Raw genomic sequence first — 25,178 nt, forward strand, 5'->3', positions numbered from 1 at the left:
TGATCTTTTTTCATTAGAGTTTGGTTTTCCTAGGGTTTTATACAAACGGAATCATACAGAATGTACTCCTTTATGTCTGGCTTCTTTTACTCAGCACAATAATTTTAAGATTCATCATGTTGTGTGAATCAATAGTTCATTCCTTCTTATTGTTGAAGAGTATCCATTGTATAAGTATGAAGGACATTTGAATTGTTTCCAATCTTAAGCTATTACAAATAAAGCTGCTATGAACATTCATGTTCAATCAAGTCTTTGTGTAGATGTATGCTTTCAGTTTGTCTTGGGTAAATACCTACAGTGTAATGGTTAGACCATATAGTAGGTGTATATTTAATTTTTTTAATTTAAAAAAATTTAATGTTTATTTTTGAGAGAGAGAGAGACAGAGTGCAAGCGGGGGGAGGGACAGAGAAAGAGGGAGACACAGAATCCAAAGCAGGCTGCAGGCTCTGAGACGTCAGCACAGTGCCCAACTTGGGGCTCAAACTCACAAACCACAAGATCATGACCTGAGCTGAAGTTGGACGCTTAACTGACTGAGCCACCCAGGCGCCCAAGTGTATATTTAATTTTTAAAGAAACTCCAATACTGCTTTCCAAAGTGGTTGTATCATTTTACAGTGCCACCAACAGTGAATGAGAATTCTTGTGGCTCTACATTCTTGTTAACACTTGATCACTTGATATTACAAGTCATGGTGTGTAGATTATCTCATTGTGGTTTTAATTTGCATATCCCAAACATCTTTCATGGTTTATTTGCCACAGGTTTATCTTCGTTTGTAAAACATCTGTTCAAATCATTTTTTAAGCTGGGTTGTTTGCCTTAATGAGTTGAAATTGTTTTAGATATCAGTCCCTTGTTGCATGTAGGTTTTGCTGCTATTTCATCCCAGTGGGTGGCTTCCCTTTTCATTTTCATAAGTGTCCTAAAGAGCAACATTTTTAATTTTAATGACTTACGATTTATCAATTTTTTCTTTTATGACTGTGTGTTTGCAGGTCATATAGATTTTTTTCCCTCATTTTCCTCTAGCAGCTTTAGGTTATACACTTAGCTCTAATTTGGACTTGACACAATGGGGTTGGCATTTAGCAAGATCATCTGGCAGCAGCAAGGATGGTGTTTGGAGGAAAAGAGCCCAGAGGCCTGAAACTAGTGAGACCAGCGAGAGAGGACCGTTGCTTGCTCTAGTTAATGGTGATAGAGGAAATGGAACGGTGAGGTCTATGGGATATAGATTGACTGGACTTAGTGGGCTGAAGAAGGTGCCAAGAATGATTCCCGGGTTGCTTCTTTATACACTAGATTGAGGATAACAACCTCCACCACCTCCTCCTCCTCCTCCTCCTCCCCCTCCCCCTCCTCCTCCTCCTCCTCCACCTTCTTTTTAAGATTTTATTTTTAAGTGATCTCTATACCTTAGAAGGCCTGGAACTTACAACCCTGAGATCAAGAGTAGCATACTCTACTGACTGAGCCCTCCAGACACCTTGAGGATAACTTACTTCTAAGTTTTTGTATTTTAAACTGGCCCTCAATAGTTTGTTTTGGGTTTTTTTAGTTTATTTATTTACTTTGAGAGAGAGCGAGCGAGCTTAGGAGGGGCAGATAGGAGAGAGACTATCCTAAGCAGGCTCCTCGCTGTCAGCACAGAGCCAGATGCAGGGCTCAAACTCATAAACCATGAGATCATGACCTGAGCCAAAATCCAGAGTCAGACGCTTAATACTGAGCCACCCAGGCGCTCCATAGCGTTTTCTTTTGCAGAAACTATATTTGAAATTTGACCAGATAGGGGCTGGACACGGTTTTCTAAAACAGCACACGTACGTCAGCTCCTCCCTAGACACTGCCTGCAGCTGAACTTGTTTCTGTGCTCCTACGTCCAAAGACCTTTGCCCGCGGGCACTAGTTAAGCAGTCCAAGTTTTCATACCAAGATTGCCAGCAGCGGGTGGCGCATGCCCAGAGAGGCCGTGTGAGGCCTACAGACCCGGAGCATAAGGCGGAGGCGTTCCCGCCATCTTGTCCAGCCCGCAAAGCAGCTGGCTCTGGCTGGAGACTACGAATCCCGTGAGCCTCCGCGGGGGCACTTCCTACCCCTCACTGTCCGGCCAGCCTCGGCTCCCCCCTCCCCAGGGCCGAAGGCTCTGGCTGCAGCCTGGCGGCGGGCGGGCCAGGTAGGATTTCCGGGGGAAGCTACTGTTGGAGGCTGAGGAGGCGGCGGCGGCCACCCGGGTGATTTCGGTGAGCAAGGGAAAGTGAGCGAGAAGTACACTGGGTCTGGTTGCGGGCGTCTCTTAGGCTCGCGCCGCGTTCTAAGCTCCGCAGTGAGGTCGCGGTCTGGGCGGGGGTAACGGCCCGAACCGCGAACTTGTCGGTCCAGGGCGGGGCGGGCTGGGCCGGGGCCGCCGCCTCCTCCTCCGCCCTCCCACAACGGTCCCGCCGTGGTTTCTCAGCCTGCAGTGTGTCCCGCGAAGGCTGGCCCTCCCCTCCTCCCGCGACTTGGCGGGGCCCTTTTGTCTGGGCTGCCCCTTTGTGCCAGTGCGTGGGGTCGCCTCCTCCGGGGAGCCCTCCGGGCCGGTCCTTGATGGGGGCCCGTCCCAGGGGATCCGGTTACGGTAACCGGATCAGGTCAAAGTCCATTTTAAAAACCCGTCATGGGTCGGACCTCTGCATCCCGGCTGGGCAGAGCGGAGGCTAGGAGCCAGGCAGTGGCAGACGGAGTTTCTGTTGAAAACCCTTGAGGTTATTGTCTAACTCTGAAATGTAGCCCCGCGCGGCTTTGGGACACGAATCTCCAGGCATTTTTCTCGGTAGGGGGATGGGCCTGCGGAAAAGAAGTGAGCCCCCTCCCCGGGATACTGGGAAGGGACCTAATTTGCTGCCGTGTCTGTATAGGTTGCAGTTGTGATCGGGGAACCAAAGAACCAGTGCGGTTGAGCAGAATGGTAGTTCACAGACGTCTTGAATCTCGGAGAAGAGAAAGTGATTTATAGGGCAGCGAGCAGGCTTTTCATTCATTGCATGCAGAAAAAAGTTACTGGACTTCATCCAGGCGCCCAGTTCGTCTCCCTTCGGACCCGCGATCCTTTTATTTCTTCTGCTTGAAGCAAAGTTGGAAGAAACGTCCATTAATAGAAGGATCTGCGTTATAGCGAAACCAGAAACCTAGTAGCTTCAAGAAAGCAACAAAGAGACTACTAGTTCACCAAGTAATAGAAATGAAGCCAGTTTGAGGGAGGATAGTAGTAGATCCTTACTGAAACCAGTGAATTGTGTGGATTTAATCAAATTTTGTTAGTGGTAATTTCATCCACGTTCCGTTGGAAGACTGCATTGCGAGATTCAGCATAAGGGCAAAGCTTTATAAACGCCGCGGCGGTGGCTGCTATTGAAAAATAATTAGTATTTCAGGTCTCTGAAATGAGGATAACCAGGACCCTTTTACATGAATCAGGGAATGATATTAAAGTTATATAGGTTAAATTCCCTCCCTAGTCAAGTATGCAAAATAAAGCCTATTGTACTTTATTATTTTGATCTCTCATAATGGAAGTGATTAACTCTGGGAATCCAGATTGTGTTAGTAATATTGTGCAGGGATTGAGGTCTTTAATGCAATTGTTCCCTTCAGGTTTTAATCCAGTCGTGAGTAGGGATTGGTTGTTTTCTTGATTGTGTTTTGAAGAAGTGTCCATAGAATTGCTCTGGAAGTTTTAAAAATAATCCAAGGAACAGGGGCACCTGGGTGGATCATTCCCTTAAGTATCAGACTCTTGGTTTCAACTCAGGTCATGATCTCAGGGTTTGTGAATCTGAGCCCCATGTTGGGCTCTGTGCTGACAGTGTGGATGGAGTCTGCTTGGGATTTCTCTCTGTCTCTGCCCCTCCCCAGCTTGCTTGCTCGCTCGCTCTCTCAAAATAAATAAATAAACATTAAAAAAAAGGAACATCAGTTACTAATGACTGGCTGTTATCTGTTGAAATATGACATTGCTATTAGTGTTATTTTTTGAAAACAGCTCATCATATATATTATGTAATTTCTTACTGCAGTTCTCTGAGGTGGTGGTTCTCATTTTATTGGTGATAAATGTTCAATTCACAGCCTCTAAAATGTTAAGTGACTTGCCTAAAGTCACACAGTTAACCTAGATAGGAAATAGTAAACCATACTTCAGTCCAGTGCTCTTTCCATTACTTCACACCTGTTGCAATTACTCATTATACCACCATGAACAGCTTATGATTTATTGGCATTTAAATATTGGAGAAAAATAATGGAAATATATATATATATATATATATATTTTTTTTTTTTTTTATTTTTTTATTTTTTATTTTTTTTGAAATATTTTCTAAGCAGAGAAAAGTGACTTAAAATGAACTGGAGTTTTTATTTTTCTATTTAAAGAATTAAAAAAATTTTTTTTTAACATTTATTCATTTTTGAGAGACAGCACAAGTAGGGGAGGGGCAGAGAGGGAGACACAGAATCCGAAGCAGACTCCAGGCTCTGAGCTGTCAGCACAGAGCCCAATGTGGGGCTCGAACCCGTGAACCGTGAGATCATGACCTGAGCCGAAGTCGGACGCTCAGCTGACTGAGCCACCCAGGCGCCCCGGAACTGGAGTTTTTAGAACATCAAATGATGTCATACTAAGCCATAAATCATCCTGAACGTTGGTCCCATCACCTTGTTTGGTGGTACGTTGTGATTGCCTTGTGCTTAGGCCCAGTGGAGGTGGAAGAGTGGTGAGTTACTGGGCTGTGGTTTTGTCTAATCATTACTAGCAAGTTTTGATTAATCTTTCCTTAAAGGTTTTTAAAGAAATATGTTGGAGAACATCTATACAGCACTTTTGGCTTCTGGAAATAACATTGAAGAAAGAACTGAACTTCAGATTCTTTTCTAGCCAAAGTCAAGACTCAAGAAAATGCTTTCTTTGGTGTTTGCTTTTAGTAAAAACTTTTAATTAGTTTCAAACCTGCAGTTAAATCTTGGCTTTATGTCAGTACATGCCATGAATGTGACATCAGAAATAGAAACTTACTTCACCTCCTTTACTTAAATTCTTCTTAGGTAAAATGCATAACATGCCAGTGGAATTGAGTCAATACAATTGGTCTAGCCTTTCTAACTAGTAGAAGCCTGTTTTAAATCTCTTTTATTATGCCATCATAATGAGAAGGAACTTTTTTCCTTGTGTGTTTTGCTGTTGGTCTACTTTATTTCCAAATCATTTCATCCATTCATCTAGTCAACATAAACTTATTGGAGGCCTGTTGTGTTCTAGACACTGGATCGGATTCCTAGAAACCCAGGAATCAGATCCTGGGGACAAAGCAGTGAAAACCAAGTCTTTTCCTTTTTGGGGCTTATAGACTGATTAGAGGTAGAGTAGTTGGACAAGTCAGACAGTAAGTAAGTACTAAATAAAATCCTCTCTCATTAATGTGCAACCTTGAGCAGTAACCTCTTTGAAGGTTAGTTTTCTCATCTTCAACATGGAGATAATCATTCCTGCTCCATCTACCTTGTGGAATTATTTCCAGAAGTCAGAGGGTATTTGGTTGCATTATACCCTTTAGAAAAGGAAAAGGAGCATTGGAAGAAGGTTGTTTATAAAGAAAGAGACAAAGAGAATGGATGGATTCTCTGGTCTAAGACAGTCCGATGTCTCATTGTAAAAAACGTTCTGTGACTGTTAGTCACGTCTTCATGTAGCTCTCATCAAATAAGACTTTTTTTCTTTATTATTTATTTAGAGAGAAAAATCGGGGGAGGGGCAGAGAGAGAGAGAATCCTGAGTAAGCTACAGGCTCTGTGCTGAGCCACACAAGGGGCTTGATCTCAAGATAGTTAGATCATGACCTGAGTCCAACACTTAACCCACTGAGCCACCCCTACACCCCTCCTATAAGACCTTTGTATTCTGTATTGTCACAGTTAACTGTCTTAACGGCAAGGACTATGTATGTCCTAGTCTATTTCCTTACTGCTTAGCACATAGCTCCAAATATTTCTTTGGAATTTTATAAATATTTGTTGAATGAGTGAATTAATAACAAAAGTGGGCAGGGGCAGTCGTGGAGAATACAAGAACACAAATGCAACGCCAAGTATGTTTCTTTTATTCAGATTTTTATTTTGCTCATTGCATGCTAGGATCTGGGTTATGTTCTGGAGATAGATTTAAAGGTATCGAGCCTCTTCCTTGAAAAGCTTGCAACATTGCAACACCTAATTGTGGTGTTGAGTACTAAGTTCAGGAGAGCTGTGTACAACCTAGGAAAGGGACTGAATGATTCGGTTTTGTAAACTGTGAAGGAAGACATTACAGAGGAAGTGATTTTGGAGCTTGTTCTTGAGGGATGAATAAGAATTCACCCAGTAGACCCATTACTATTAAGGTTATTCCAGCTTGATTCCCCCAACCACTACCACCCCTAATCAGCCAGAGGAAGCAGTTTGGGCATAGGAATGGAGGTGAAAAAGTATAAGGTGTGTGTCTGGAAAAGAGTGAGTACTCTGGTATAGCTAAGAGGGTTTTGCAGTTGGGGTTTTTTTTTTTCTTTATTTTTTTTTTTTTAAATTGTTTATTTTTGAGAGAGAGAGACAGACAGACAGAGTGCAAGGGGGGAGGGGCAAAGAGAGATGGAGACAGAATCTGAAGCAGGCTCCAGGCTCTGAGCTGTCAGCACAGAGATTGATGGTGGGGCTCAAACCCACGAACTGTGAGATCATGACCTGAGCTGAGGACAGACGCCTAACCAACTGAGCCACCCTGGAGCCCTGGGTTTTGCCATTGGTTTTTAACATGTTTTGGTTCAGATGCCCCCTCTAGGAAATTTGATAAGAACAATGGTTTGTCACCCCAGACAATTGCACATAAGCAAATGTATATAGTTTTAGAAGGTTGTGGAATACTTAGTGGGGTGGGGGTGGGGTCTCTGGACATCTGGGGTTGAGCAATTAAAGAGTATAGTGACTGGTGAAAGGAAAGGTTGATGGCCAAGTGCTGAGAAGGGTTCAAAACTTTTCACTAAAGAGTTTAGGTTTTATGATTAGGGAATTTTTAAACCATCAAAGGTTTTTAAATTTTTTTTTTAATGTTTTATTTTATTATTTTTGAGACAGAGAGACAGAACATGCATGAATGGGGGAGGGTCAGAGAGAGAGGGAAACACAGAATCCAAAACAGGCTCCAGGCTCTGAGCTGTCAGCACAGAGCCCAACGTGGGGCTCCAACTCACGGAGTGTGAGAACATGACCTGAGCCAAAGTCGGACGCTCAACCGACTGAGCCACCCAGGCGCCTCAACCATTAAAGGTTTTTAAAGCAGGTAGTTGGCATAATCTGATCTGTTTTTGAAAGGTAATTGCTTGCTGTCTTTGGGTAGGTTAAAGGGTTTAGGAGAGATAGAGTAAAAGCTAAGAAGAGTTGGATTTCAGGGCCTTTTTTGTTTGATTTGATTTTAAAAGATGGAAGAGATTTGAAATATTTTGAGGTAAAGGAGAAGGAGCCAGCAGAGTGGCAGTTACTGAAGATCTGCACAAGAGGAAAGGGAGATGATAAAGGAGCCCTGGAGAGGTGAGCCTTGAAAGGGAAACAGGAAAAAAGGATGGAGGAAGATGTATTTGGAAGTGATGGAGATGGGAATTGAAATTGGAGTAGGTACCAGCCACATAGGTACTTTCATATGTGTTATTTAATTTTACAAAATTCTGTAGAGTGAGTGGGCATTCTCATTTGACAGTTGAAGAAATTATGGTTCAGCAAGATTAATTTCATTCCCCAAAGGCACCATATAAGTAACAGAAGAAGTCTGGGGTCCAGATATATTTTGACTGCAAAGCTTGGGATCATAATTTCTGCCTTATAAGGTTGGTTAATGTCTAATGTGACCTCTTTTTTGTCTCCCTTTCCAATGGAAGGGGTTAAATTATCTGCAGAACGATAAAAGGCTAGAGTGGGCTAGATGACTTCAGAGAGTGTTAAAAGTTTTGCAATGGCAGTTGTGGAAAAGGCAAGGGGGCCAACCAAAGATGAGCAAAAGGGCTATTGAACAGTAATTAGGACCTAGCTGGAGGTCAGACACGAAATTTCTGCTAGTCCACATGTTCTGTCTCCTACATTCTCAGTAAAGCAGCATCTCTTGAATATTGTTGATGTCGGCCTTTGAAAAAAACACACTATATTGTAATAGAAGGCTTTGGTACCACCATCTCTGAGCAGATTACAAGCCTTGTGCTACAGTTTTCTCATCTCTTAAAGAGTGGATTAGTTGGTCTCTTAAATTCTATGGTTTTTATGACTTACAACCAAAAACATTCCAGGGAATTTTAGGAGAGGAAGTGTGTTTAGTATCTGTTTGATTTTTAGGGAAGAGGTGGTTGAAACCATACATCTTTCAGATTCAAGCTTAGTTTTCCGTTTAACTTCTCTATTATGTTGAAAGCACCAGGTGTTGGTTTTGACAATCTGAAAGTTCTGACCTATTTACTCAATATAATGCAGTTCCTACCTTTGGAGTCTGAAGACCTGGTTCTAGTTCCAGCTATATCACGTTGTAGCTGTGAATATCCAAGTCAGCTAACCTTAAACTTTAGTTTCTTCGTCTATAAGATAGGGATAACCATTTCTTCATGGGGTTTTAGATGAGGTAAGATTTGTGTCAGGTCTTTATAGATTGTATAGTGTTTAATAAATATGAAAAAAGATACTATTTCTGACAAAGGAGAAAGGTAGTACTGGGATGCCTGGGTGGCTCAGTCGGTTGGGCGACCGACTCAGTGGGTTGGGCGACCGACTTCACTCAGGTCATGATCTCACAGATCGTCAGTTCGAGCCCCGCGTCGGGCTGTGTGCTGACAGCTCAGAGCCTAGAGCCTGCTTCAGATTCTGAGTCTCCCTCTCTCTCTGTCCCTCCCCGGCTCACATTCTGTCTCCTTCAAAAATAAATAAACATTAAAAAAAAAATTTTTTTTAAAAAGGTAGTACTGTGATCAGTGCGGTAGGAGAGAGGAAGCACTGGTTTCAAGTGCATCCTTCTGTTCAGGTGTCCTGAGTGGCAAGGGAAGTCTGTCAGGATGTGAGCTGTCAGTGTATTGATTTAGAAGTTGATTTGTGGTATATGATGTTGCTGGGTGTTTCTGTCAGGTATACGTTTCAAATCAAATCTAATCTTGAATCAAATCTGACAAAAAAACTCCATTGTTAAAATTCTCTACATTTATTCTTTCAAATGTGAGCTTGTTAGGCACATTTCCAGGAGTATTTTTTAAATATATATATTTTTTAATGTTTATTTTTGAGAGAGAGAGAGCGCGCGCATGCATGCAAGAGTGTACTAAAGCAGGGGGAAGTGCAGAGAGAGAGGGAGACAGAATCCTCCTAAGCAGGCTCCAGGCTCCACACTGTGAGTGCAGAGCCTGATGTGGGGCTCGAACTCATGAACCATGAGATCATTATCTGAGCCGAAGTTGGGTGCTTAACCAGCTGAGCCACTCAGGTGCCCCTCCAGGAGTATTTTTTAGATAGATTTTGACTATTTTATTTAAGACTAGATAACAATCTTATGATTGTCTGATAACTTAAATGCATCACTTGGTTTGTTTGTTTCCTCTCTGGGGCTGATTTTGTTGGAACTCTACATTTTAATCTCTTACAGAGAACTCCCCTTTCCCCACCTTTACCCTGCACATGCCATCTAAGTTTTTACCAGTGTACTTAATTCTCTCTACCCAGCTGCTTACTCTCTCCTTTGCATTTTGATAGGAAATACAGTGTCAAAAATTGGTGTTGAAGATTAATGATTCCTCCTTAACTTGAGTGATCCCAGAGCACTTTGACCATATCTCTGCAGGGCACTTTTCTCTATTTAGTTTACCTCTTTATTCTCCCCTACTAAACAGTTACTGTTTATGGAAATAAACTGAGTTTTAAAGAATCGTATGTTGTGGGTTTCAACTTGTTTAACTATTACATAGGTATTGCATGTGTAACTTTTTTCTTTAAAATGAAATCACTAAAATAAAATTGCTAAAATAAAATAAAATTACTAGATGAACATTTATATAGTTCACCACCCAGTGAACCACCCAGGCACATCCTTATCCATTCATCAGTTGATGGACATTTGGGCTCTTTCCATAATTTGGCTATTGTTGATAGCGCTGCTGTAAACATTGGGGTGCATGTGCCCCTTTGAATCAGCGTTTTTATAGCCTTTGGGTAAATACCGAGAATGCAATTGCTAGGTCGTAGGGTAGTTCTACTTTATTTTTAAGTAATCTCTACTCCCAGTGTGGGGTACTAACTCAAAACCCCGAGATCAAGAGTCGCATGTTCTCCTGACTGAGCCAGCCAGGTGCCCCAGAAAAATCAGTTTTGATGTGTGGGATAAAGATGTTATTCCAAGTTAATTTTTTTCACAGTTAACTATTATTCCTGGTAGCATTTGTTTTGTGACGACATTTGGAGTTTCGGAAGACACTAAAAGTGTTCTTTTTTCTTCTTCTTCTTTTTTTAATGTTTATTTATTCTGAGAGAGAGAGAGTGCAAGGGAGAGGGGCAGAGAGAGAGAGAGAGAGAGAGAGAGAATTCCAAGCAGCTCAGTGTGGAGGCTGACGTGGGGCTGGCTTTCAGGACTGTGAGATCATGACCTGAGTGGAAATCAAGAGTCTGATCCTTAAGCGACTGAGCCACCCAGGCGTCCCTCAAAGTGTTACTAATCTTCAGCTAGTAATGTCCACCTAGGTCATTAGAAATTTAAAATCTTTATTCCTGAGTGGCAGAATCAATCAGTAGAGCATATGACACTTGACCTTGGGGTTGTGACTTTAAGCCTCACATTGAGTGTAGAGATTACTTAAAAATAAAATCTTAAGGGAAAAAAAAGTGGAGCCCTGAAACATTTCCCCCTCCCCCTCCAGTGAGTGACGAGTAGAAAGAGGGACAATTTCTAAGGGAAACATAGCTCTTCTTCCCATCTCTCATGGACAAATCCCTTTTATTTATGTTTTAAATGTTTATTTATTTATTTTTGTGTGAGAGAGATAGAGAGAGAGGAAAATAATCTAGTGCAGGCTCTGGCCAACAGCAGAGTTTCTCAGCAGAGAGCCCCCCATGCAGCCTGAACCCGCGAACCAGAACGGAAGATAAAACCTGAGCTGAAGTCAGCAACTTCACCAACTGAGCCACCAAGGTCCCCAATGGATAAATCCCTTTTTAAAATGCTGTCCTTCAGGGCACCTGGGTGGCTCAGTTGGTGAAGTGTCTGATTTCAGCAAGGTCATGATCTTTCGGTTTTTGAGTTTGTGAGTTTGTGAGTTTGAGCCTGGGCTCTGTGCTGACAGCTCGGAGCCTGAACCCTGCTTTGGATTCTGTGCCTCCCTCTCCCCCTGCCCCTCCCCTGCTCACGCTCTGTCTGACGGGGTCTCTCTCTCAAAAATAAATAAACATTAAAAAACTAAAATTAAAATGCTGTCAGTCAATACCAAAGAATATAGAACCAAGTCACCGGGCGTGAAGAGTACTTTCCATTTTCTTTTACTTGCACACACCCTACTACTTTGCCTCCCGTCCCTTCCTCTAAATTTAAATTTGAGGGAGAGCATTAAGATTCAGAATATGGGTGTGTCTCTGCTTTATGTATTAAAAGATGACACAATGCCTCTTGCCTGTTGGGTGATACCAGTGAGACTGGACATTTTTCTAATAGTCTTTTGCATACTCTAATGCTTACATAAAATTAGGTAAGAGATAAGTAGTTTCTGGAACAACATCTTTATGTAATTGGGAGAGGGGCTTCACCCTTTCCCTAAAGCCACGGGCCAGTAAGAGCCATTCTGTTAAATGAATGCATCTTTGCGGTCTGTGGCATGAGATAAGTCTGCAATTGCAGTAATCATTGCACACTTTATATTTTTAATTGTGGTAAAATCACCATTTTAACCTTTTTAAGTATTCAACTCAGTGGCGTTAAGAACATTCACAACATGGTGCAGCCATCACTGCTAGCCATTTCTAAAACTTTCCATCATCCCAGACCGAAACTCTACCCAATAAATAATAACTCCCATTGCCTCCCCTCTCAGCCCCCGGTAACCTCAATCCTATTTTGTGTCTGTATTAATTTGCCTATTTCAGGTGTCTCATATAAGTGGAATCATTTAATATTTGTCTTTTTTGTGTCTGGCTTCTTTGTATTTTTAAAACTATCTCTTTGTGCTTACAGAAAGAAGAAAATATTTTGTAGCAATGAGAAGCCCTCCTGTAACCTCTTAACTCTCTGGAGGAAAGACATCATTCAGATAAAGTAGAAAAGCAAGCATTTAACTATTTTTAGGGCATTCTTGTTAAGGAATTAAAAATAAAGGTTTAGGGGATTTGGTAAGTAAAATATTTTGGTACGTGCTAGTGAGTTTGTAGGGCAGAAAAGCAAGGAAGATATTAAAGAACAGTTGTTGAGCAACTTCTTCCTTTTAACTACAAGAGATTTAAAAGGGTTAGCCTCCTAAACATCAATTAGGCCATATTAAATTCCTCCCATCCAAGTACTAATCAGGCAAGACCTTGTTTAGCTTCGAGATCAGGGTGGTATGGCTGTACACAGCCATATTAAATTCGTGTAAATAATGAGCCCAAATATTATTTCATGAGGAGATATTTATACTTGGTATCACTATGATCCAGACGTACTGAAACTGTTTTATTTTTATTTTTTTTTAATTTTTTTTTTTCAACGTTTTTTATTTATTTTTGGGACAGAGAGAGAGACAGAGCATGAACGGGGGAGGGGCAGAGAGAGAGGGAGACACAGAATCGGAAACAGGCTCCAGGCTCCGAGCCATCAGCCCAGAGCCTGACGCGGGGCTCGAACTCACGGACCGCGAGATCGTGACCTGGCTGAAGTCGGACGCTCAACCGACTGCGCCACCCAGGCGCCCCGTACTGAAACTGTTTTAAGTCCATTTAAGTCTTTCTGCAGATAAGTTTTACTAGATTTCTAACACCGTACAGATATACGTAACCAAACTTCATCAATTAAAAAGAAACTTTGGGGTGCCTGGGTGGCGCAATCAGTTGAGCATCCGACTCTTGATTTCAGCTCAGGTCATGATCTCATGGTTCATGAGATCCAGCCCCATATCAGGCTCTGCACTGACAGTGTGGAGCCTTCTTGGGATTCTTTGTCTCCCTCTCTCTTTGTCCCTACTCTGCTTGCTCTCTCCCTCAAAATAAATAGATAAACTTAAAAAAAAAATTTTTTTTTAAGAAACTTTAATTGTCTGAAGATTGAATTTAGTCCCATTTATTTCAGAAGCAATAATATGATTAATTATGCATATCTTAAAAGTAAGATCACCTTTGCTGAGAACTGTATTTTTCCTGAAAACAGTGTCATTTGTCATAATTCCCTAATGATATTTCCTGAGAGTACTTTTGATTATTAGTGAACCACACCTCTATTTTAAAGAGCTGATTCATGCCTCTTAGTGGTAACAGAAAAAACCGTGTTTAATTAGGAGGAGGAGGTTAGTTTTTCTTGAAGCTGGGGGTGGGGGTTAGTCCCATTTTTAAGTCTTTACCCTTAAGTAATATGTTAGATGTTGGTTATTTGTGCTTAAAAATAACCTTTTCCTAAGTGTAACTTTTTTTTAAATTTTTAAATGTTTATTTATTTTTGAGAGAGAGAGAATGAGTGGGAGAGTGGCAGAGAGAGAAGGAAGCACAGAATCTGAAGGAAGCCTCTGAGCTGACCTGAGCCAAAGTCAGATGCTTAACTGACCGATCCACCCAGGCACCGTAGTGTGACTTTTTTGGAACAGACTTTTTATTTTATTTTTTTAAGATTTTGTTTCTGGGGTACCTGAGTGGCTCAGTTGGTTAAGCATCAGACTCTCGGTTTTGGCTCATGATCTCACCGTTCTGGGATTGAGCCCTGTGTTAGGCTCCACACTGAGCACAGAGCCTGCTTGGGATTCTCTGTCTCTCCTCCTCTCTCTTCCCCTCTCCCCAGCTCACGCTCTTTCTTTCAAAATAAATAAACTTAAAAAAAAATTTTTACTTTTAAGTTATTTCTCCACCTAATGTGGGGCCCGAACTCATAACCCCAAGATCAGAGTCACACACTCGTCCGACTAAGTCAGCCAAGTGCCTCTTGGACAGACTTTTAAAGACAGAAATGTTTTTTCTGTGTCAATCATTAATAGCTTTTATTCCTTGTTTCATTTTGAGTGTCCAGGATAGGCTCAAGTTGTAAATACAGATATAAATGAGTCTACCAAGAATACACAATTTTTCCTAACAAGGTATATACTTTTGGAGGTATTGTTTGGTATGCTGGTTGAACCAATACTAGAAGTAAAAAGGCAGCGGAACAATATTTTCAAAATTGTATAAGAAAACATCTGTCAACTGAGAATTGTATACTCAGTAAAATAATATGTCAAAAGTAAATTTCAAAGAAAAAATTTCAAACAAAGGAACTGAAAGAACGTGTTCCCATGGAACCTCCCCAGAGGAACTTATGAAGGAAATCTGCCTCTTGGACTCAAGGGTCTAAGATGCAAAGGGGAATGATGAGCAAAGAACACATGGACATTAAGGAAAATCTTAAGGACTGACTTGAAAAAGTAACATCTTATTTGTGGGTATAGCAATGGAAAGTACTCAAACAAATATAAATAGGGAGGGGGCTTGAAGTCAAAGCATTCCAAGAGTTCCTGTATAATTAGGAAGGAGAGTAAAGATATTAACTAACTTTAGACTTCAGATAAAATATTCATGTCAGTCTTTAAGAGGTAACAATGAAAGAATAGAAATAGAATACAAATGAACAGAAATGAGGAAAAGGAATAAGAAAAAAATGATACAGCAGAGGGCAAAAAAGGAGAAAAAACCTGAAAAGTTGAACAAGTGAAAAAAAGAAAGTAGGGTGGTAAAAAGGAACACAAATATCTCTTAATCACAAAGAAATAAATTAGATCGTTTTCCCCAAAAACTCTGTTTAAAAGACAAAGATGGTCCAAGCAGAGACGTAATAAAGGAGGCCTAAATAAATGGGAGAGACATAAAATATTCATGTTTGGAAAACTTTGTATTATAAAGAGGACAGTTCTCTCCAGTTTGAGTTTTAGATTAAATTTAATTCTAATCAAAATTCCAGTAAGTTTTTTTCATGGAATTTGACAAGCGGATTCTAAAATGTATATGGAGCAGGGGCGCCTCGGTGGCTGAGTTGGTTGGGCTCTTGGTTTCAGCTAGGGTCTTATCTCGTGGTTTCATGGGTTCTAGCTCCATGTCGGGCTCTGCGCTGGCAGCACTGAGCCTGCTTGGGATTCTCTTTCTCCCCTCCTCTCTCTCTGCTCCTCCCCAACTTATACTGTCTCTGTCTCTCAAAATAAGAAACTTTAAAATAAATAAATAAATAAAAGGTATATGGAACAGCCAGCACACTTCTGCAGATAAGATGGGGAAACTTGTCCTACTTGATAACAAGACTTATCGTCAAACTGATTATTAGAGTGGTTTTGGCCCTGGGATCATAAAATAGACGGGTAGAATAGTATAGAGTGCTGGGAGAGAGACCTATGAATATAGGGAAAGGGATATGTGACAAAGGTGGCATTACAGATCAGCGGATAAATTATTCAGTAATGGACTGAGATCATTTGTTACTCATAAAAAAACAAAATGGTTGTCTATCTAATACCATACACAAAAATCAATTCTAGTAGCATGAATGACCAAAATGTGAAAGGTAAAATTTTTACATGTTAAAAAGAAGGTATAAGAAAATATCTGGCTTAGCTCAAGTTTTATATAGATTAACTTAGCAATAAGTTAAAAATAGAAATAAAATGGGATGAAGGGATAGGATGTGATGGACAGGGATATGGTATTTTAGACAGGGTAGTCCGAGAAAAGCCCCTCTGAGCGAGTCATATATGAGTTGTCACGTGAAATAAAGGAGTAAATCATGCAGTTTGTGAGAAAGGAGCATTCCAGGCTGTTTGAACCGTACCTGCAAAGCCCTGGGAGAAGAATGTGCTTGTTCAGTTACTCACAGGGTTAGTGTGGCAGGAACAGAGCAAGCAAGAGAGTGATAGGAAGTGAAGTCTATGCGTATATAAATGGGTTAGGTTGTGTAGGATCTCAAAGGCCATGGTAAGAAATTTGGAAATAACTTCAGATGCCGTAGGGAGACACGATCTCTCTTTTTTTTTTTTTTTCTTAGCAGAGGGAGAGAGAGAATCTTTTTTTTTTTTTTTTTAATGTTTTTATTTATTTTGAGACAGAGAGAGACAGCATGAGCAGGGGAGGAGCAGAGAGAGAGGGAGACACAGAATCCGAAGCAGGCTCCAGGCTCTGAGCTGTCAGCACAGAGCCCAACGCGGGGCTCGAACTCACGGACTGTGAGATCATGACCTGAGCCGAAGTCAGACGCCCAACCGACTGAGCCACCCAGGTGCCCCAGGAGAGAGAGAATCTTAAAACAGGCTCCACACTCAGCGTGGAGCCCAACGTGGGGCTTGATTGCACAACCCTGGGGTCATGACCTGAGCCAAAATCAAGAGTCAGATGCTCACACGACTGATTCACCCACCCAGGCGGCCCCCCCCCCCAACTTTATTTTTTTAAAGAATCACCTGGACCACTCTGAGGACAATACAATATAGGAGCCTAAGTGGAAGAAAAAAGGTTGATTAGGGAGTTGACACACCAGTCTAGGCAAGATGTGGCCATAGCTTGGTGTTGGGTGGTGAGAAGTGTTTAGATTACGGATGTATTTTGGAGGCAGAGGCATAAAATTTGGTGATGATTTAGGTGTGGGTGTAAGAGAAAGAGAAGAGTCAGTCATGACACTAAAGTTTTTGTCCTGAGCCACTGGAAAACTTAAGTTGCCTCTTCTGAAAAGATGATCCAAAATAGCAGCTAACACACTTGCCAACTCTATTTTGTTTTTTGGGTTTGGGTTTTTTTTTTTTTTTTTTTTTTTTTTTTTTTGTGAGTGTTCTACATCTGTTGCCCTACTATTGAATAGGGGACACTGGAGGAAGAGCAAGTTGGGAGTGGGCAATCAAGAGGGTTTTTTTTCTTGTTGTTTTTGTTGTTTTTTTAATATACTGTGTTTGAGAAACTTCTTAGATTTCCAAATAAAGATATTATATGGGCCAGTGGATATGCCAGTTTGAAGTTCAGGAGAGAGACTCAGTCTGGAAATACGAATTTGGAAGTTATCAGTGTATATATTGTATTTTAAACTATAGAACTGGATGAGATGATTAATCGGGGTCCATATTTGGGGTGTTACTCCTCCAGGAGCGTCTAGAATTATAGGGGGCTGGTTTTGCATGTCATAATTGGGGAGGCTGTGGGCATTTAATGTGGGGGGCTGGGGTAAGGGATACTAAGTGAGGGTTGCTAAATGTCCTGCAGAGTGTAGAACAGTACTCACTAAGGAACTGACCCGGCCAAAATGCTGATGATGTTCCAGGGAGGGAGAGAGTGAAGATTGGGAAGAGACAAGATTCAAGGGCCAGATCTTAGGACTCTGCAACACATAGAGGAAGAAGGGAGGAGGTTCCTGCAGGGACTACCTCAGTTGAAGTAGGAGGGGAAACAAAGACTCTTAATTCCATAGACCCCAGTTTAGAAAACACTTAGCAATTACTGGGGCTGTGAGAGGCAGCGAGAATATTTTGGATTCTATTGTGTCTTCAGGCAATGAAGAGAGGGTTGGGATGTGAGATATGTTTTGGAAATGACTCGTGATTTGGAGGATGAGATTTCTGGTTTGAGCAAGTAGGCGGTGAGCTAGGAAACTTGCACAAAGAGTAAGGAGTAAGGATGAATGAGGTAGATAATGAATTGTTTTGTGTATGTTGAATGGAGGTTCGTGGATATCTAAGTTGGAGATGTTCAGTGAGTTGGACATGTGAATTTGGAGCTAATAAAAAAAATTTTTTTTAATGTTTATTTATTTTTGAGAGAGAGAGAGTGCGAGCAGGGGAGGGGCCGAGAGAGAGGGAGACACAGGATCCGAAGCAGGCTCCAGGCTCTAAGCTGGCAGCACAGGGCCCGACTCAGGGCTCGAACCCATGAACGGTGAGATCATGACCTGAGCTGAAGTTGGCCCCTTAACTGACTGAGCCACCCAGGCACCCCTGGAGCTCATTCATTTAAAAAATAGTTGTTATTGTATACTTGTTATTTTCCAGGCAACTTTCTAGATGTTAGAGTGAACAGTGTTAGAGTGAGCAGTGAACAAAAATAGGTAAAATATGTGTCCTGAAAGAACTCATAGTTTAATGAGAGGAGATGATAAACACAATAAAAGTACATTTATAGCATATGGTAGAAGATAAGTACTCTTGAAAAATACAAAGCTGAGAATAGAGACAAAGGAGGGGTAGGGTGATGCTGATGATCTCGATTTAAAGTAGGGTAATGAAGGCTTCACTAGGAAGGCAGCATTTTAGTAGAGATCTAAAAGAATTGCGGAATGAGTATCTGGAGGATGAGCATTCCAGGGAGAGCAAGTGCAAAGGCCCTGAGCATGCCTGGCAGGTTGAAGAAACAGTAAGGAGGCTCACTGGCCTGAAGCTTAATGAGGGAGGGAGAGAGGAGTTGAACATGATGGGGTCATGTGAGCATGGTCATAGGGTCTTATAAACTGTTGAAAGTGTTTTGGCTTTTACCTGAGCTTTTGAGAGAGATCTGGACTGAGCATATGTATAGGTGTGGGCATCATCTGCCTATGGGTGGTTATAGAAACCACGGGAATATTTGTAGCACAAGCATCCAGTTAGGTGGAGACACAAAGTAGTCTCTTCTACGAAGACTACTCAGGATTCTTTTAGCAAGATACCCTTCTGTTTGTGACTCTCTAAGGACAGAGGTGTTTTGTTAATTGAAACTTTCTGTTAGGTAACCCAGGATCATCACCCTGATCATCTAGTGATAACGTGTTTAACAGTTGAGATAGTATGAATCCTGTCTTCTCAATCTGTCAGCAAATCCTGTTGTATTTACTAAGCATTTTCAGATTTTTGATTCTTGGTTATTATTGCCATTCCACTTATGTATCAGACATTTATTCAGTGCCACATACATCTGAAACAAAGTGCTGACCTCAGGTCTGTTAGCATGAGGGTTTGAATGGAGCTTTGTTTACACAAATGAACACACTGCATTCAGGCTTCTAATGACTGTAGCCAGTATTAATCCCTTATTCTCTCTAATTCCTTTTATACTTGTTATTGGAAGATTAATACTCAACTAATTTGACTTCCTAGCTAGTCTTTTTTTAGTGGTTGCTCTGGGGATTATAATTCACATGTTACTTTAAAACAGTCTAGGGGTGCCTGGGTGGCTCAGTTGGTTGCATGTCTGACTTCAGCTCAGGTCATGATCTCATGGTTCGTGGGTTCAAGGCCAGTGTCAGGCTCTGTGCTGACTGCTCAGAGCCTGGAGCCTGCTTCAGATTCTGTGTCTCCCTCTCTCTCTACTCCTCCCCCCGCTGGCTTGCCCACGCACACTCTCTCTCAACATCTAGGCCTCTTCAGGTAGTTTTGTTGACTGCTTTTTTTCCCCTGTATATAGACCATACTTTCCTGTTTGGGTGACTCATAATTTTTTCTGAAAACTGAGCCATTTAAAATAATGTGGCAAGTTTGAAAATCAGATTCTCCCCTCCCTCCTGTGGGTTTCTTATTGCTGTTTATTTAGTGACTTTCCTGGACTAAGTATGTATAGAGCCTGTATGCTTTACTGGGTATGGCCTTTGCAGTCTCTGCTTAGTTGGTTTAGTAGTTAGCCAATGATTAGACAGAGATTTCCTTAAGTGTCTTGAACCAATAAATTACCCACCCTTTGCCAAAGGTGCTGTGTCTGTATGTTGGAGTATACCTTCAATACTCCCTGCAGGTAGTTTACAACCTTCCCTTAGCCATCACTTCCTGCTTGCACAGAATTTCAAGGTCAACCGCAGGTAAGAGATCAGGGCCTCCTCTCATGCCTTTCCTGGGTTTGTGCACAGCCTGTAAATGCCTGTGCCCTTCTAGATACCCAGGAATATGTCAGAGCTTTCCAGAGTCCCTTATAGACATGTCATTCCTGAACATTTATGGGTTTTTTTCTTCAGTGTTAGCCTCCAGCTGGTATCACTGCCTTAGGCTGTTGGGATGTTAAACCACTGTCACTGACGGTTTTGAAAAATGAGCTCAGGATAGGGCTGTTCACGTGGAGCAAGCTCTAAGTGAGGTCAAATAAAGATGAGGAGCTTGGACTTTCTTGGTGCTGTTAGTCCGATCACACACTAACAGTTCTCTGAGGATGGGGCTTTGAGGGAGCTCCACGTTTGTTGTATCTTTTCCAGTAGCTGCTAGGCTGTGGTTTTCATAGCTACTGTAGTTATGGAGTTCTTCATTTTCAAGGCTAACACAAACCTGAAGAGAGGGGAATGAAAGTCAGTTGAAATGCCATCTTAATAATCACTGGAACCTTACCAAGGTTCAGCTAGTTTTGTTTTTTGTTTGTTTTGTTTTTTAAACCTTTCCTTGATGTTTATTTATTTTGAGGGAGGGAGAGAGAGAGAGAGCACTCAAGCAGGAAAGAGGCAGAGAGAGAGGGAGACAGATAATCCCAAGCAAACTCTGCACCCACAGTAGACGCAGGGCTTGATCTCATGAACTGTGAGATCATAACCTGAGCCGAAATCAAGAGTTGGTTAGTTGAATGCTTTACTGACTGAGCCACCTGGGTGTCCCTCTTTTTTGTTTTTTTTTTTTTTAATTGCAGTAAAATATACACTACGATGTTTACCATTTAAGCATTTCTTGAGAGTATTGTCAGTGACATACTGTTCTACAACCATTACCACCCTCTATCTTCAGAAATTTTTCATCTTACCAAACTGAAACTCTATATCCATTAATGATAATTCCTCATTCTCCCCTCCTGCCAGCCCCTGGAAACACCATCTGACTTTCTGTCTCTGAATTTGACGGCTCTAGGTAAAGTGGGATCCTACAATGTCTTCCTTTTGGATTTGGCTTATTTCATTTAGCATAATGTCTCAAGATTCATCTATGTTGTGGGGAGGCTGGGTGGCTCAGTCCATTAAGCATTGGACTTTGGCTCAGATCATGATCTTACGGTTTGTGGGTTTAAAGCCTGTGTCAGGCTCTGTGCTGACTGCTCTGAGCCTGGAGCCTGCTTCAGATTCTGTGTCTCTTTCTCTCTCTGCCCCTCTCCCACTCACATTCTGTCTCTCTGTCTCTCAAAAATAAATAAACATTTAAAAAAATTTTGAAGACTCATCTGTGTTGTAATGCATGTCAGACTTCCATTCCTTATTAAGGCTGAATAATATATACCACATTTTATTTATTCATTCATCTGTTGATGAATATTTTGGTTGTTTCTACCTTTTGGCTGTTGTTAGTAATGCTACTGTGAACACGGGTGTATAAGTATCTGTTTGAGTCCCTGCTTTGAATTCTTCAGGGTGTATACTCAGTAGTAGAATTGCAGGATCATGTGATAATTTTTTTTGAAAATTTTTTTAGGAACTGCCATACTGTTTTCACAATGGCTGCACCATTTTGTGTTACAGTACATAATTCTCCAAATCCTCTTGACACTTTTCTGTTTTTAATTTTGACGATGTAAAGTTTATCTACTTTTTCTTTTGTTGCTTGTGGTTCTGGTATCATATCTAAGAAACTTAATTGCCTAACTAAAGGTCGTAAGCTTAGACCTATCTTTTCTCCTAAGAGTTTTATAGTTTTAGCTCTTACATTTAGGTCTTTAATTTATTTTGACTTAATTTTTGTGTTTTCTATTTCTCTAATTTCTGCTCTAATCCATATTGTTTACTTTTTTCCCAGTGTCTTATGGTAAAAGGTTAGGTTGTTGATTAGAGATCTTTCTTCTTAATTTTACTTTTTTAACATTTTTTAAATGTTTATTTATTTGAGAGAGAGAGAGAGAGAGAGAGAGAGAGAGAGAGAATCCCAAATATGCTCCTTGCCATCAACACATAGCCCAACACGGGACACGAACCCATGAACTGCCAGATGATAACCTGAGCCAAAGTCGGACACTTAATCGACTGAGCCACCCAGACAACCCTCTTTCTTCCCTTTTTATTGTAGGTGTTTACAGCTGTACATTTCTCTCTAAGCACTCCTTTAGCTGCATCTGGTAAGTTTTGGAATTGTGTGTCTTCGTTTTTGTTCCTGTCATCTACTTGTTTATACATGTTGAGAGAATAGCTCCTCCAGAATACTGGTGGGCCTCTCTTCTATCTGGGGGATGCTTAGAAGAGGGAAGTTGGTGTGGTGAACTATATCTCCTGCTGCTGCAACTGGTCTCAACATTACAACTGGTAATTATTACCTCCCTCCACTCTCCATTTCAGATTCCCCTTGTCTTCTGCTACCATCTCACCAGTCTGGATGTCCTGCTTGGTAGCGTGACCCAGACCTTCATTCCTGAAGGATCTGAACAACTAGCTACCATGCGTTTCTTAGGCCAGAGTATCCAATTTGTCTGTTTACTGTGCATTCAGAATTGGGAGAGCGAGTACCAGTAGGCACCCAAGTGGGTCATCTGGGTTTCAGATACATTGTCACTGTCCCCTTGTGGAACAGCAGCCCTACTTCTTTCTGATAATAAGGATCAGTTATCCCTGCCAAGGTGGTAATTCCTCTTCTTTGCCTACTATCCCTAGATACAAGAACTCCAAAATGCCCAGGTGGCACCCATAGCTAATAGTCTATTGGGATTCTTTTGTCTCCTATGGAAGTGTTCTTTTTTGATGATGAATATCTTTAGAGTTGCAGGGATGGGACGCACACATTCTCCAGGTGGGCCTTTGGGATTTGGTGACAAACAGGGTATCATGTTTCTACCTACCATTTTCCTGTATCCATGTATTTTTCCTGTTGAAGACATAGCATGTAAAGGTCTTTGACTTGGTGCATATGTTGCATCCTGGAGGGTGGCACTTTGATCTCATAACATATTACATTGAGTTGATCCTTCAGCTTTGCCTTCAGGCCATTTCAATGGTCTTTAAGGTAGGAGCTTTTAGATGATGCTATTGTATGGTACCGCCAGTGGATCTCATGGTCCTGGGCCCTATCCTGCACTTAATGTGATGACATGATATTGTGTGGGATGATGCTTACTGATAGATTACAATTTTCCAGAACTCTCAGGTAGTGATGTTCCTTTGGGCAGGAAAGGCAAACCTCTACCCAGAATATGTCCTTATTCCTTTTGGAATAAATTGCTCACCTTTTCATGGTGGAAGGGGCCAAATATAGTCAGTCAACTTGCCATCATGTGGCCTATTGGTTTCCTTAAAAGGTGGTGCCATATGGGAGCTTAGTGTTTGCCTCTGTGGCTGGCCATTTGGACTTTTTGCGGCATCAGTAACTGGAGCATAACTGGGAGTTCATTCTGTTGTCCATGCATGGTATATATCTCTGCCACTATGTCCACTTTCTTTCATGTGCTCATTTTGTCAGCACTTGGGAGGCCATGACAAAAGATGGCTGACAAATTAGTTGAGTCATTGTCTGTTTGGTTGTTTAGTGCTTCTTCCATGGCAGATGTTCTCTGATGAATGTTAACATGTCGTACAAAGGTCTTAACATGTTGTATCCACTCCTATGCCCTCCTGCATGCCTCTACCCTAAGACCTCCTTGCCCCAATATGCCAGTCTTTCCACTTTTATGCCCCCTGACCAGCATGTTAGGACACTTTCCTGTGAACTATCACACCACTTCTTTGTCTTCACAAAGTAGACAGTCAAGTGTACCGCTTAAAGCTCTGTCCATTGGGAGTGTTTTCCCTTACCACTGTCTTTCCGTGCCACCCCCGGAGTGGGGCTGTGCCTGTTCATTTTTGACTCATATCCGCATACAGCTATCTATGAAAAATGTGAAGTTTTTTTTTCTCTGTTAGCTGGCTATAGGGCCTCCTATATGTCCAGAAAGGTATATGCTGAGGGATATTCTTGTACAACAGTGGTGGATGATATGATGATTTGGGCTCTCTGCTCAAGCTTGTGGGTCCTATTTGTGCTTGCTCTTGGTTGTATCACTTTCATCTTATGCTGTATTGTTACTGGGTACACCCGACGTTACAGCTTGGTGTGTTTCATAGAACCTAGGTCATGATGGATGCTTCTAAGTAAACGGTCACTTGGTGTCCCATGGTCAGGTGCTCCATATCTACTAGGACACAGTATATCATGCCAGGAGTTGTGCAGAAGGCCTATGATTTTCTCCTACAAGTGGCATGGGCTTGCTCCGGAACCCCAGTGGTCTGTGTAGTGATTCTCCCACTGGGGCTTGCTGTAATACCATAGGATCGGCCAGGTTGTTTGTATCACCACCCAGGCCTGCAGTCCTCTCCTGTTTTGAGCTATTCTCCAAATGCGCCTTTTTGTGTCACCTGGTTTAGAAGCCAGAGCAGTATTCTCAGGTGTTGTGCTTCCCTCTTACTGGCGGGTGATGCAAGATGCAATTATTTACTTGGATGACTTTACTTGAATGGCATGTCTTGTCAAGTCCTGACTACTAAAGATTTTACTGCTGTAATGGGTTCCTGAACCTTTGAGATATTTATCTCTCACTTGTCTGGAATGCATGTTTCCTGACTAGGCCATCAGTGTGCTATCTACCTCTTGCTCATCTGGCCCAGTTAGCAAGATGTTATTAATATAGTGGTCACTGTGATGTCCTGCAAGAAGTCCGGATGATCTATGTCTCTTAGGACTGTATTATGCAAGAGAGGGGAAAATTGACATAGTCCTTTAAGTGAGAATCCCAATCAGGCTCTGCACTGTCAGCACAGAGCCCTACGTGGGGCTTGATCTCATGAACCATGAGATCATGACCTGAGCTGAAACCAAGGGTTGGCTGTTTAACCAACTGAGCCACCCAGGTGCCCCTCTGATTATTCTTTTAAAGTGTACTTATTGATTTTGAGAGAGAGACACACACAGAACCAGTCGGGGAGGGGCAGAGAAAGAGGGAGAGAGAGAGAATCCCAAGCAGGCTCCGTGCTGTTAGCCTGATGTGGGGCTCCATCTCATGAACTGTGAGATCATGACCTGAGCTGAAATCAAGAGTCAGATGC

At 41.7% G+C, this 25,178-nt stretch overlaps 1 protein-coding gene across 6 annotated transcripts in view; it reads left to right on the top strand.

Annotated features, from left to right (window-relative positions):
• The first annotated feature begins 2,014 nt into the window (after positions 1-2,014).
• The window catches only part of PHACTR4 (phosphatase and actin regulator 4), a 100,220-nt gene continuing 77,056 nt past the window's right edge, over positions 2,015-25,178 (top strand). For 2 of the 6 annotated variants that reach the window (XM_042995984.1, XM_042995987.1), the window contains exons 1-2: positions 2,095-2,253; positions 22,180-22,228. The gene's annotated coding sequence lies outside the window, so the exon portion shown is untranslated. Of the gene's footprint in view, positions 2,254-20,909; positions 21,037-22,179; positions 22,229-25,178 lie in introns of those variants that run through there. The other 4 variants (XM_042995985.1, XM_042995988.1, XM_007097916.3 and 1 more) reach the window with 4 other exon arrangements.

Source organism: Panthera tigris, chromosome C1, assembly GCF_018350195.1.
Source record: "Panthera tigris isolate Pti1 chromosome C1, P.tigris_Pti1_mat1.1, whole genome shotgun sequence".
Lineage (NCBI taxonomy): Eukaryota > Metazoa > Chordata > Mammalia > Carnivora > Felidae > Panthera > Panthera tigris.